At 44.7% G+C, this 14433-nt stretch overlaps 1 long non-coding RNA gene across 1 annotated transcript; it reads right to left on the bottom strand.

The window, feature by feature from the left end:
• Positions 1–1251: 1251 nt before the first annotated feature.
• On the bottom strand, positions 1252–11330 carry LOC308468153. Its single transcript, XR_013981496.1, has 5 exons — positions 11297–11330; positions 4534–4646; positions 2395–2481; positions 1514–1596; positions 1252–1414 (listed from the first exon to the last, which is right to left on the bottom strand). It is a non-coding gene; the product is annotated as an uncharacterized lncRNA (long non-coding RNA).
• Between the last annotated feature and the right edge of the window lie 3103 nt (positions 11331–14433).

The following is a 14433-nucleotide window of genomic DNA, read 5'->3' as shown; positions in this document are numbered from 1 at the left end:
TGTCTTTATGATACATGGTTTATTTATACATATATAAACGTAAGCCTATGATGGAGGGACTTAGAGCATGAACATCCCAGAAGTCACAGCCTTGCAATCAAAACAGAAATCAGTCATGACTCTCACTTTTTGGCTTCTGTCTGCTTCTAGTGTGCATGTGCATGCATGCGCACGCACACACACTGCTGCAAATTTCTTTCTTACCACCAACCAGGTGAGGGAGGGGGCCCCACCCATGTGCCCTCTTGCACAAACCCACTTCCTTTGTTATACTAAAGACCATACTTAGGCCATTAACTCACCAAGAAAGTTGCCTCCTGTTCAACAAATGAATTTTAACCCTTGCTGGATTCAGGATTCCGGGAATCAGATGGGACTCAGGCATCATAGAGCCTAAGCCTGCTGAAAGTCACAACAATGCACGTTTTTTGGTAAGTGATTCTGTTGAACTTACACAGTTTTGCAGAGCACAATATAATGCATTTCTGTATATTATTTCTACCAATATATGCATTTCTATGCACGCTTTGCCCCAATATACCTTTTTTTCATGCACATTACTCAGCTGGAGAACTAAATTGCAATATTCGGGGAAGTACAAATTCTGAAGGACAGCTGTTCAAGTTCTTTATATTGTTCTGGGAAGGGCAAATTAGGTACATCCACCTTTAAGGACAAAATAAACTTAATTTCATTTCCATCCCCACCAATTGTCTCATACTCTGTTATTAGCTCTAGTATTTCAAAACTTGAAAAAGCACATTTACACACAATGCTCCCATCATTTTCACCTGCCTGGCTTCTAATTTGTCTTATTAGTGTCGCTTTGCCCTTAGAGGACCTTTCAGCCAAGTGCTTCTTGGCATTTCAAGATGGGATGATAATATGAATCACAGTTTCAGGCTAATGGTTTCTTCTTCTTTTTGGCAAACCTGGGCAGATACAGAGAATGGTTGTGCTGTGAAATATGGAGGACTTGGCTTCTCAAAACCTTGTAAATTCCAAAAAGTGGGTTGAGGGATGCCAGTGGATCACAGGGTGCTGGCAAGCGATCTACCCCACAAGGAATAAGAAGGGATGAAATCGTGATATCACACAACCATAATACCATGAAATATAATAATAATAATAATAATAATAATAATAATAATAATTTCAATTTATATACTGCCCTTTATCCAAAGTTCCCAAGGCAGTGAACAACATTAAAAACATAATTTAAACAGCATACAGTGGTACCTCCGGTTGCGGACAGGATCTGACCCGGAGGTCAGGTTGGATCCCGAGGTCTCCACAACCTGGGGACCGGTTCTGCACATGCGTGCACAGCAAAACCTGGTCAAATACTTCTGGGTTTGCCACTTTCACATCCTGAAGTTTACATAACCAGAGGGTTATGTAACCGGAGGTACTACTGTAATAATAAAAAACAATAAAAACAATCACGGGGGGGGGGGGATCATAGTGACAGTTTTCCCCCACCAACCTCAGTCTGCCCTCAGCCAATCCCCACCTGCCTTTCTCCTTGCTTACAGCAACCAGTCCAGAGTATGACACCAGCAGTCAACTTCCTTCTGCTTAGTCTCAGGACTGCCTCTGCAAGCAGGAGGATGGGAACAAAACTACGATTACTTGGTACCACCTGTCATTGGTTCTGGCTCTAGCTACTCTTGGGATCCCTGCCTTCTGCCTTGTCAGTCCCAATAGACACTAGCCACCACTGATTTTCACATGAAAATCCACCCCTGGTGTGTCCCCCACCTAAAAAAAAATAACCATACCATTTTCTGCATTTCAGAAGCAAGAGTGACTTTTAATTGTTTCTGTTGCCCAGCTGTTGGGAGTTGGAAACCCCTCATAATCTATTGCAATTTACTTAGGGATCTGGCAGTAGATCCTGATCTACCTTTGGCCAATCCTTGCCCAATACCATCTTGTGAAGGGATTTCAGAAGCTGTTAATCTGGTCTGTGTTAGGCCTACATAACCATTGCACCTGGCATTTATGGCATATGTTAGGGACACAGTATAGCAGCCATTATGGAACAAACTGATGACACTGTGCTGTGTCTCTGCCTCTCATGTAGAACCTGCTTAGAGCTTTGCACACCTATTTGCTGCTTTTGACAAAGGCTCACAGAGGCCTTGGCATTGTGTTAAGAGTAACAGGAGAAGCAGCCAGAACAAAGATGAAAGCACAACATGTTTTGTCAAACCGGGACTGGAAGTGTGTCAACATTCCCTGTATGGTGAATCGCTGATATAGCAGGGGTCCAAGTTGCTTGTTTCCCTCCTCCCACCCGGACATATTATGGTAATCCATAGTTTACGTTTTATGTGGCTTTTTATCTTTCTCCTCTCTCCACCTTTTCCGTTGGCTTCTTTGTGTACCCACATGTAGAGGACCTATGCTTTTCAGCTAATCTACTGATGTTCAGCCTCTTCAGCCCACTGTGAGGCAGTTGTGAGAAACCACATCCATCTGAAGAAAGGAACATGACTTTAGTGAAACCTCTGCATCAGAGAACATTGAGCATAAGACATGCTGTCACTGGCATTTTGTTTCATTTTGGGGGGTGGGTGTAAGAGAGGCTGTATAGTCATTTCCACTGGGCTGTGTTGGGTGGGGTGGGGAGAGTTTGAGAAACACCACTTTAGAGCCAAAACAAAATTTCATAAGAGTTCACGTTGGCAAAAATAAGGGCCATTTGAAAAGCATGGCACTTGCTGATAAAACTTAAGGGAGCGGAGTTGAATAACAGCTCCATTATTTTCATACGTCCCCTCCCCTGGCAACCTCAAAATCCAACTGTATCCCTAAGAGGCAAGACTGAAAACACAAACATGACTGGGAGAATACAATGCAATTTTTGCAAGCAGATTTGAGGCAGGAAAGTTTCCTTGAGCTATTGTTTCCACCAAATGCACAGTAGTTGTAGTGTTCACTAGGAACATATGGAATTGCCTAATACTCAACCATTGATCTATCTAGCTCAGTACTGTCTACACTGACTGGCAGCAGGTCTCCAAGGTTTCAGAGAGGGATTCCCCCCAACCCTACCTGGAGGCAGTGGCATAGCATGGGGAGCCCATGGCCCCGGGCACAAATTTGTGAGGGGGTGCAACCAGCTGCCCCCACGATAGGCTCCCTCATTGAGTCTGGAGCCATGGGGAGGAAAGCTGTGCCCGGGTTGGGCCTTGGGGCTGGGACAGCAGCGATGCCTCCTTCTCCTTGTGTCTGGTGAAGGAACACCCATGCACATCCTACCCTTGGGCTGGCCGAGAGGGACGGAGGAAGAGGAAAGCAGGAAAGCACTAATGGAGTCACATGTATTGTCTGGAGCACCACCCTGCAAGGGCAGGAGGGCGAGGTGACACAGTGGTGCTCCTGGCTTCGTGCTTCTCTACCTTTTCTCTGCTCCCAGGTTGGGGCTAGTTTGCAAGGAGAGACTCCCTTGATTAGATGCTGACTGGCAAAGGGACTGAGTGCTGCCTAGTCCACTAGGGGATTGCAACATTTGCTCTGCCCTGGGCACCGGCAATCCACGCTACGCCCCTGCCTGGAGGTACTGGAGACTGAAGCTGGTACCGTTTGAATGCAGATCGGATGAACTGCAGTGCGTTTCTTTCTCCTCCATCCCCCTCCCACATGCCATTCTCTCTACTTTTCAAGTCTCTTTTGCCCATCATATTCCTCCTCATTGCCACTTGAATGTAATTGGGACAAACAGTACACAGGAAGAGTCCTTCTGGATCATGTCATCTAGTCCAGCATTCTGTTCTCACAGTGGTCAACAAGATGTCTGTGGAAAGCACAAGCACATCAACAGAAGAGCAGCAGATGTGGAAAGGAGACCAAAAAAGGGGGGGAATTGGATGTTGTATGGAAAGATTACTAAATGCCCTAAATGCCACATATGCGCCTCAATATGTGTGAAGGGTTCTTGAGGAATGCCATGTGCACAATTGCTCAAGGACTGGCTGCTAAATGTTACTTTCGGGATTTGTCATAAAGGGAGAAAAAAAGGGTTTCAAAAATAGAGTGTATCATGGTTTAAGTGGTACTCACTTGCTCTAAAAATATCAGAACTGCAGACACATTTAAACCAAGCCTTACTCACCACCAGCACTTTCCTGCCAGCACATGTCTCTTCCCTGGCTCACGTTCTCATGGCATCGCAGTGAGTAAGCCACTAGATGCAGCTCTGCCTTGTTTAAATAACTTAGAAGTGAGCAACACATACAGTAAGTGGGTGACACTCTGCTGTCACCATGAGAGTTTGGAAGAAAGTGATGCAGGTTTGCTTGCCAAGAGTGGCTCACGGAAGGAGCGTGGTGTAGAGAGCCTGTTTCATCAAGAATGATGGTCAAGCAGACATGCTTAAAGAAATGGCAAGGTGCCTTTTAAAATGCCACATAGGATCACACCCACACTATACATTCAAAGCACATCTAAAGGACATAAGTTTCCCAAAAGAATAATGGGAATTGCACCTTTGTAATGGAAAACTACTATTCCCAGGATATGGCCTACCTGTAAGTGAGCCAATGTTGTCCCTTTTCCTGTTGTCCCACTACACTGCACCTGGCTTGTTTAGATACACGATGGAGAGAGACATTTGCATGCAGAAAGTTCTGGCTATTGCACTGGTGGAATGTAGAAAAGTAAGAGCTGCATCAATTGTTCCACTCACTTTTGTCTTTGCTCCTTCCCAGCACTGGTAGGCAGCCCCTGGAAGGTTACTCATGACGGAATTTGGCCCTCAGGCAGAAAAAGTGTTCCCACCCCGGATTAGAAAATCAGTAGGAAATAGCAGATTCAAATCCCCAATGAAGCTCCCTGGATGATTTTGGGTTAGTCACTCTATCTCTCAGTTGGAAGACAAAGTGTAGTGCTATTTGAAGGGTTGTTCAAGTCCAGTTTAAAGAAGGGACAGCAGGGATCCTGAAGTTGTCTTTGACTATCTGCATCCAGACAGCACACTGAGCAGGCAAAAGGGCCAACCAGTCACAATCTTCTCCACTTTGGTAAGTTGCATTGTATTTCTGTTTCTATAGTAATTAAATTGGAAGTTATACATGTGCAAATCGGTGCCCTCTTTTTCTGGTGATGCATAAGTGGTGGGCATCCTATCTCTCAGTCTAACCTACTTCACAGGGTTGTTGTGATTAATTAAATGGCTCTAGGGCCTGAAAAGATGTGGCATCCTGGTGACATCATGGGTGCAAGACAGCCAATTAGCATGAACCATAGGCCCCTTTTGCTTCAAAACGGCAGAACCTTTTCTCCCCTTCTCCATCCCCAGAGCATAAGCCATCTCACAAGGTATGTTTGGGTGGATGGTGTTTCCATCTACTTTCATCCTGAAACATATAATCAACTGAAGACTTGCAAGCTGCTATCACAATATCTGGGTTGGAGCTCCCATTCCATGGCAAGCTTAGCGTGGGAGCCAAGGGAAAGCAGAGGTGTGATTCTCCATAGGGCTAAGGCTTCTGACCTTGCATCTCAAAGGCTTGTCTGCTGCTTCCAAGGGTTGCATCAACTATTCTAACCCAGAGCATATAATGCTCCCTGTTTTGCAAAAGAAAGAGACTCACATTAGTTTGTTTCATTTTAGTTACAAGCTCTTTATTCCTAAATGCTCAATTTAGAATACTGACAGTCTCAGTGCCTGTGTCATCGACACTCATTTCCATGCTCATCTGTGGCTTCATTTCTCCCCTCGGCATTTCCAATGGATTGCAGGTGTCATTTCCATCCTGCCAAGTGACCATGCTTATCTGCTGCCACCAGATGGTCCTTTGCCCTTAACTGTGCAACTTACTTTCTGCCTGCTGCTGTGCAGCCCAGGTGAAAAGAGACCTGTGTCCTCTTCTCATCTGCCAGCATTCAGCTGAACAATGGGCACCTACCCAAACTGGTTCAAACTCTCAATAGGCCAAGGAACAGTGCTTGGAAAACTCTAGGGCAGAGCTGCCAGCAATAGTGGTCATTGCAGAACCTGCCAAGAGCTCCTAGACCTTGATAACTCTATTCCTGAGAGCAGATGAACAGGCTTGGCTTCACTTGCTCCAGTAATGCAGCTGTCTACCATTTTGCCACAGTTGCTGAAGTATACAACCAAATCTCAGATGCTCAAGCAGAGGGGAAGGGGGGAGTACACACAGGCCGATCCTACTATGTGCTTCCATTCAAACCATCCTGTGTTCCTGTTGGGAAAATGGGTGGAATATAAACTTGAATTAATGAACGAACAAATGTTCATGTCTTTATTTAAACAGCCAGTTCCTAACATTCTGTGTTTGTCACACTTCTAAAAGCCAAATATTCCATCACACTCAAGTGATGACAAGAAATATAAACCAAGGTAAGTGTCTGTAGCTTGGAGTCATCCATGAAGATGGTGTGCAGTTTAGTTCTCAGCTGGGACAAAACGGGCGTGCTTTTCTTTTGCCATTTTGTATTATAATGATATTGGGGTGTGTTTCTTTCAAATCCTGTTCAACCCTGTGGTGTTAGTACAGCCATTACCTTTCCAAATGTAGGAAGAGCCTGCTGGATCAGGATAGTGACCCATCTCATCCAGCAGCCTCTTCTCGCAGTGGCCAAGCGGATGCACATGGAAACCCCACAAGAAGGACCTGAGCACAGCAACATTTCCCCCATCTGTGATTTCCAGAAACTGGCATTCACAAGCATGCTGAATGTAAAACACAGCCATTGTGGCGTGCAGCTGTTTGTAGCCTCTTCCTCCATAAATTTGTCCAATCCTCTTTTTAAAGCCATCTGAGTTGGTGGCTATCACTACTTGTGGGAGTGAATTCCAGTTTAACTAGGCACCGTGTGAAGTATTTTACTTTGACTGTCCTGAATCTTTCAACAGAAGTGTGTGAAAGGGAAGAAAAGAGATAAACCGATCTTCAGATTAGAATTGGAAATAGACCCATAGGCTTGCTTAAAGTGTCGAATCCCAAACTGTGGCTTTGGTGCCTGCTGAAAATGAATGGATCTGTTTAGAGTGAGTGCTCCCATCTCATGTTCAGCCTGTACATGAAATAAATAAACAACCAAACAAACAAACAAACCTGTATATAAACCTTGCATCACAGTAAACACTCTAGTGATACAGGGACCCCTGAAAACTCTCACTGCTCCAAGGCTGGGGTGCATGTAATAGTATTTTCTGGCTGTATGTTCTGCTTCCACCTTATCTTGTGGGCTGAGCAGGCACATGATCTGGTGGCTTTTCTGCCGGCAAAGCAGTGGCATCTCTCTCTCCTCCCCCCTCCCCCACTCCAGCAAATTTGATGTATGGGATTGCTCCATTAGAAACAAATGTTCCTGATTTCTTGTTGGAAGCCCAAGGGAACATTGCAGAACAACCTAAATATAAAAATGGCTGAGTCCTCAGTGTCCACACAATGCAGCAAATACATGCAGGTGTGTTCTCTCTTCCAATAAAAGGCACTCTTCCCAGGAGACGTAGATTGTGACTGTTGATGCAGCCCAGCAAAACGTGTCACATTTTAGTCTGGGTTATCTTTAGTTTTCCAACAGCTTTTATATATAGACTGCAATGGATCATGCCTACCAACAGGGGCATATGTCCTCTGCATGTATAGTTATGGATATAGATAGAGATATATTCTCTGTCTCTTTTTTGCATAAGTTATATCACCAAATACATTATCACCATCATCTACAATACATTATCAGGTTAAAAGTGTGCACCTTTACTACTTTTGCACAAATGGGTTATTTTAAAAATTGAAATTGTATAGCAGGTAATAGAAGTGACTGAGAGAAGAAGTTGAGAAAGGTATATACCAGGCATGGGGAACCTTCTATTGAACTACAGTTCCCATCAGTCCTGGCCATATGCCACGCTTATTAGGGCTGATTTGCAGTACAGCAGAACAGATGGTCCCCATACTTGGTCAGTACAATACTATATGGTAAGTCAGTGGGAAACAGGAGCTGCAGTCCATCTGATTATTATAACTTGACTCACTGATCCTTAGAATACTGGCCATCCTTATATTTCACATTCTAAACTTTCCACTGACATTGGCCAGAAGTACTCAGTATTTTTTCTATAATTATGATAAGCCATGTAAAACAATAAAAAAGGGAATTCTCTTGCAGATTTGAAGCACGCAGTTAGAGACTTTCCTGGTGCATTTGAGCAAATATATAACTTTGCAGTTTAAATGTTTGTAGACAAACCATGAAATCCCAGACACTTATTTAGATGATGGCTGGGTGAGGCATGTGGGGCTGACAGGCAGCCACAGTAATAAACTAGAATTTACACTTGTTTGATAAACCCACAAACTCTGAAATCCATATAGGCCCAACCTATACCTGTAGAACCAGAAAACTGTTCTCTGTTTCCAGCTTTGTACATTAGATACACTTGAATGTGGTCCCACAAATCTTTACAATATCCCACTTCTGGAATCAGGATTAGTGCATACAATAGTTTTTCCCTGCATGGAAAAACCCTGGCTGGATACCCACATCCTGAAATAGGAGTGTCATATAGCATCAGAAGCCATACACACAAAAACATTGTTAGCACAATGGAGGTAAAGATGTGCTTAAGACCATACATCCCCCATGGGCACTATGCCATGTAAGTGAGGCTGAAACGTCTGAGAAATTTTGGAGCCATCATGACTTTTCCCCCCAGGCTCCCCCATCCAAATGATTTGAGAGTTTCAACCCTACCCAAATAATATTCAGCAAAATCCATTCCTCCTACACTCCAATTAACCCACCTGTGAATGAGGTGGAAAATTTCATGCACAGCTGAGGGCTCGGTTTTAAGAAGCTTGGCGGATCAAAGGTTGGTGCTTTGAATCCCTGCGACGGGGTGAGCTCCCATTGCTTGGTCCCTGCTCCTGCCAACCTAGCAGTTCAAAAGCATGTCAAGAACAAATAGATAAATAGGTACCGCTTTGGCGGGAAGGTAAATGGCGTTTCCGTGCACTGCTTTGGTTCTCCCAAAGCGGCTTTGTAATGCTGGCCACATGACCCGGAAGCTGTCTGCAGACAAACGCCAACTCCCTTGGCCTATAGAGCAAGATGAGTGCCGCAACCCCTTTTATCAGTACAGTGGTACCTCGAGTTAAGTACTTAATTCGTTCCAGAGGTCCATTCTTAACCTGAAACTGTTCTTAACCTGAAGCACCACTTTAGCTAATGGGGCCTGTTCTCATCCTGAAGCAAAGTTCTTAACCCGAGGTACTATTTCTGGGTTTGCAGAGTCTGTAACCTGAAGCATATGTAACCCGAGGTACCACTGTACTGTTAATACTGTGTATCAATACTGTTGGGAGTATACCCAGGGAGTGTTGGGCTTCACCCCTAACTCCTTTCAGACCTCTGCCCTTTCATGTATTAGCGAGAATTAACGATATGGTTTCATTCAGTATTAAATGAGTCAAAATTTCGCTGGAGACAATTACCCAATAAATTTTCATTTTTGAATTGTCAGAGAATGCTGTCACCCCAACCACAAATGTATTTTGTGAAATGTTCCCCCCCCCCCGGAAACCCCTGGTGTGAAGGTGGAGAATTTTGGGGTACCATTTTGGTACTCCTTTCCCATCCATTTAGACATGCATCCAGCAATGTACCAGTATATATCTTCGTCTGCTATAGGACTCTTGCTATTTTTTGTTATTACCTGTATAGCTCATCTCAGGTAAAGCCAGCATGTTGCCCTCCTGACAATTGCTGGACTACAATTTCCATAAGCCCTGACCACCAGCCACCCAGTATTTTGAGGGCACCGCACATTGTCTTCCCCAGGGCTCTCTCTTCTTCAGCTGCTTCTGACTGTCACATTCTATGTTCCAGAATGGCAGGCCATGACATCCATTTATTTACGTTAGGAGTTTGGTGTTGCAATCAGGTTGCTTTACTGCTGAGTTTATCTTACTCAAAGGGCAGGAGAAGGGAAGTATGATAAAATCATATGCCGGCTTCAAACAGTCTAGTGATGTAGGCATAAGAACTTCAGAAATTTACTGGGATGCACTTTAGGAAGCTGTTCTGTATAAACCCGGGAAAGCCAACATGGCTACCCTCCAACTCAGCTCCAGCCAGCATGACCCATGGTCACAGAAGATGGGAACTGTTCTCCAGCCTCATCTGGAGAGTGCACATTGACTGCCCCGGGCATAAATATTGCATCTGCCCCCTTTTGAGGGATTTCTAAAGCAACACCAAAGGTATCTACCAAATTATAAAGAGATGGAATACTGTCAAAAGTAGAAGGTGTGTTTACCTTGCCTGAATATATTTTTTTAAAGAAAAAAACGTGCAGTATTTTGCTGTTTTTTAAGTCTCCATTTCCAAATGCCTCTAAATAGAAAAGCTTCTGGAATTACAGTTGACACCGTCTTGGCATAATAACTCTCACTTGTGCTTTCCTGGGCACCTTTGTTTCAAGAATTTGGGGTTGAAAAAGTCAGAGCCGATGGCAGAAGCAGCTCAGGGGTGGAGGGATTGAAAGGGCTTAAATCAATATGTACCAGCAGTCTTCATTAATCGTGCATCTCAGACAATTATACTCATGCCAGCAGCTGGAAGGCAAATCCATCAACCAGGATACTTTACTGGGAACCTTGTCTGTTGCCATGCTTTGGGCATTTAGAGAAAGAGACTGTTTTGGACTTCCCTTACCTCTTTAGTAACATGCCTTAGCTCTGCACCAGATCATTGGTTTTCATCGTGGTGCATACTGACTGACAGAGGCTGTCCAGCATTTCAGACAAAGCCTAAGACCTTCTGCATGCAGAGCAGATGCTTTGCCATTGAGCTGCAGCACTTCCTCACCTCAACCTGGGTCCCACTGGCCAGCTTTTTCACCCTATCTCTGACACTTTTAACTAGGGGGCACTTCATATTGCTGCAATCCTAATCATGTCCACTCATTTACTCAGTGGGACTTACGGTGCCCAAACGTAATTCAGGGTCCTAATTTCAGATTAAAACTTGTCTGCTTTTTTGCAAATGATTCTTGCCTGCCTGACACAAACTGGAAACAAGGTGAGAACATTCTAGGACAAAAACTGTCTCACAACTATATTAATAGCTGATCTGCTCACCGGTTGTTATGTAGGTGAAAATGCTTCTCACCCTTTGAGCATCGAAACCAAAATTTACCCTCAACCAACTAGACCACTAGAACTGGACAGGTGAGGATCTTCAAAATAAAAGCAGAAGATGGGTTTAGGTTAAGCATTAAATGAGGTTAGGTGGGGCAAAATATGGGAGTCTGTACCACTGAAGTCAACTCTGCAGAGGTGAGGCCAAATACCGTATTTTTCGCTCTATAAGACGCACTTTTTCCCCTCCAAAAATGAAGGGGAAATGTGTGTGCGTCCTATGGGGCGAATGCAGGCTTTCGCTGAAGCCTGGAGAGCGAGGGGGGTCGGTGCGCACCGACCCCTCTCGCTCTCCAGGCTTCAGGAAGCAATCCGCTAGCCATGGGAGACCCAGCTCTCCCACGGCTAGCGGAGACCTTGCCAGCACCCAGAAGCTTGGGGCGCGCTGAGCTCTGCACGCCCCAAGCTTCGGGATTAGCGCAGCGCTCCGCTAGCCCTGGGAGAGCCGCGCGGCTCTCCCACGGCTAGCGGACTGCTTGCCGGTACCCAGAAGCTTGGGGCGCGCTGAGCTCCGCACGCCCCAAGCTTCGGGATTAGCGCAGCGCTCCGCTAGCCATGGGAGAGCCGCGCGAAGTCGCGCGGCTCTCCCATGGCTAGTGGAGACCTTGCCGGCACCCAGAAGCTTGGGGCGCGCTGAGCTCCGCACGCCCCAAGCTTCGGGCTTAGCACAGCGCACCTGGGGGGGAAATAAAATTTTTTTTCCTTTATTTCCCCCCCAAAAAACTAGGTGCGTCCTATGGGCCGGTGCGTCCTATGGTGCGAAAAATACGGTACATCCTTCCAGGCATCTCCAGCTGCTCCTCAAGGCTCTCCACAACCATATCCGTCAACAGCCCACAGCGTGTTTTCACTTGGCTAGAATGTGTTCTTGAACTCTGATGACGCCTCTTGCTTTCCTGGATGGAATGCAAAGAGGGGTGTGTGAGTGTGTGTAGTACCATTTTGAAAAAATGCTTTTTTTTTTTGAAATAAACACAAATTACTCTTCCCAGTACTGGCATATGGGCATCAGAAGGTTGTTCAGAAGGGAAAATGGCCCTCAAGGGAAGTGGCTGAAAATGGTTCCTGCCCCTCCCTGTGCTACTGGTTACAGACATGCAGAATTGCCCCCAAATTGGGGGGCATCACATGTGCATGACATCACATGTATGCAACCCCCCCCAAACCCAGTCAGGCTGGCTCGATCCGCCACCCCCACACCTCCCACCAGCTGCCTTACCTTTGTAAAAGGGACACGCTAGGTAGCTTTTAACAGGTCTCTAGACCTTTTTCAATTCCAGTTAACATAGGGGAGAAATAAAAATAAATTCATGTTAACAATGCTGATTTGCAAAAATGGGCGAAGCAAGTTGATAGGATAGTTACAAATATACAATACAAAGAATACAATAAAAAATAAACTGAACACATAGTAGTGTGTTTCTAACATAGAAATAAATACCGTAATTATAGTGAAATTTACCCTTAACTCCTAAAACAGCATTTGTCCTACATGCTACTTCCTACACCTTTATGAAGACAAAAGCCTAGAGAAACCTGAAGTATGGAAAGGAAGAGTCCACCCAGGCATGCTCGTATCAGTGGGGTTAAACCACAGAGCCTAGGACTTGCCAATCAGAAGGTCGGTGGTTCGAATCCCCCTGACGGGGTGAGCTCCCGTTGCTCGGTCCCTGCTCCTGCCAGCCTAGCAGTTCAAAAGCATGTCAAGTGCAAGTAGATAAATAGGTACTGCTCCGGCGAGAAGATAAACGGCATTTCCGTGCGCTGCTCTGGTTCTCCAGAAGCGGCTTAGTCATGCTGGCCACATGACCTGGAAGCTGTACGCCGGCTCCCTCGGCCAATAAAGCGAGATGAGCACCGCAACCCCAGAGTCGTCCGCGACTGGACCTAACGGTCAGGGGTCCCTTTACCTATCAGTGGTGCAGTAGCATACCCTCCAACATTTCTCTGATGAAAGTAGGGATGTCCTATTCCACAATGATAATTTTATTATTTATACCCCACACATCTTACTGGGCTGCCCCAGCCACTCTGGGAAGCTTCCAACATATATTAAAACATAATAAAACATTAAACATTTTTTAAAGAAAACTTCTCTATACAAGATTGCCCTCAGACGGCTTGGGGGGGTCAGATAACTTCACACCATCCAACATTTCTCCAACGAAAATAGGGACATCCTAAGGAAAAGTGGCACATTCTGTGATCAAATCAGAAATTGGGACAGCGTCTCTAAATCATGGATGTCCCTGGAAAATAGGGACCCTTGGAGGGTCTGCAGTAGTAACATCTGAAATGCAGGACTTCATGATGACAGAGGCTCCCAACATATGCCTCTAAGCAGTGTCCCTGCTTATGGGGGTTCAATTCAGGATCCAATTAACAGACACTAACAAGCAGGGTTCTCTTCATGAGACCTGTGCTCTGTTTACCACCCCAGTTTGCCATGCAGAATAGAACTATTTGAAATGGCATTCTTATGCATCTACATCTTTTTAAAGCTTGGACTCTGTATTTAACAAATGCATGGTAGGAATTGTGTGGCCAGTGAAATGGAGAATCTTTTACTGATGTTCAAAGTAGGAATGGATTCACCTGTTAATTTCAGTTTCTCATTTTTCCAGTCTAATATATGAATCTTTATAAACATTGTTGGCTGGAGAACTGCATCACAAGATTTGGAGAAGTAAGAATTTTGAAAGCTAGTCATGAATATTCACTAGCAGAGTCTGATCCAAACCTGGAAACATTATGGTTAAATAGCATTTTATTGCAACTGCTGTCAATATTTTACATCATAAAATATGGGTTCGGCTTTGGGGCGCATTTCATGTTGTTTGCCATGTGTGCCAAAATAGTTGGTTCCTGCCCTGCAAAGGGATTAATACTGTACTGGAACTAACAGTTATGAATATGTGACACACTTCTCCACAATGCTGTAGCTTAGATATGAAACTGGAGAAGAATAGCAATAACAGTTCCCTTTTGTGGAAGATAAAACATCCAGGCTTGCATGGATTCTGCTATATATTTTTTTAGAAAGGTGACATGGTTATTGCATTAGGAAAATAATGTGATAAGACATCATGAATACCTCAACTTTATAGCTGTTGCAAAGGTATTAATGTAATATCAGAAACTTACATTCATGAGCAGAAATGTTTTACTACAATAAGCTTCCAGCAATAGTAGCAGGTTTTGATAAAGGGTGATATTTTGGCAAAGAGGTGTATGCACTATGTTGAGGGACTAA

The sequence above is a fragment of the Podarcis pityusensis genome, assembly GCF_964106645.2.
Source record: "Podarcis pityusensis genome assembly, chromosome: Z".
Taxonomy (NCBI): Eukaryota; Metazoa; Chordata; class Lepidosauria; order Squamata; family Lacertidae; genus Podarcis; species Podarcis pityusensis.
This window is presented reverse-complemented; position numbering and strand designations above follow the sequence as displayed.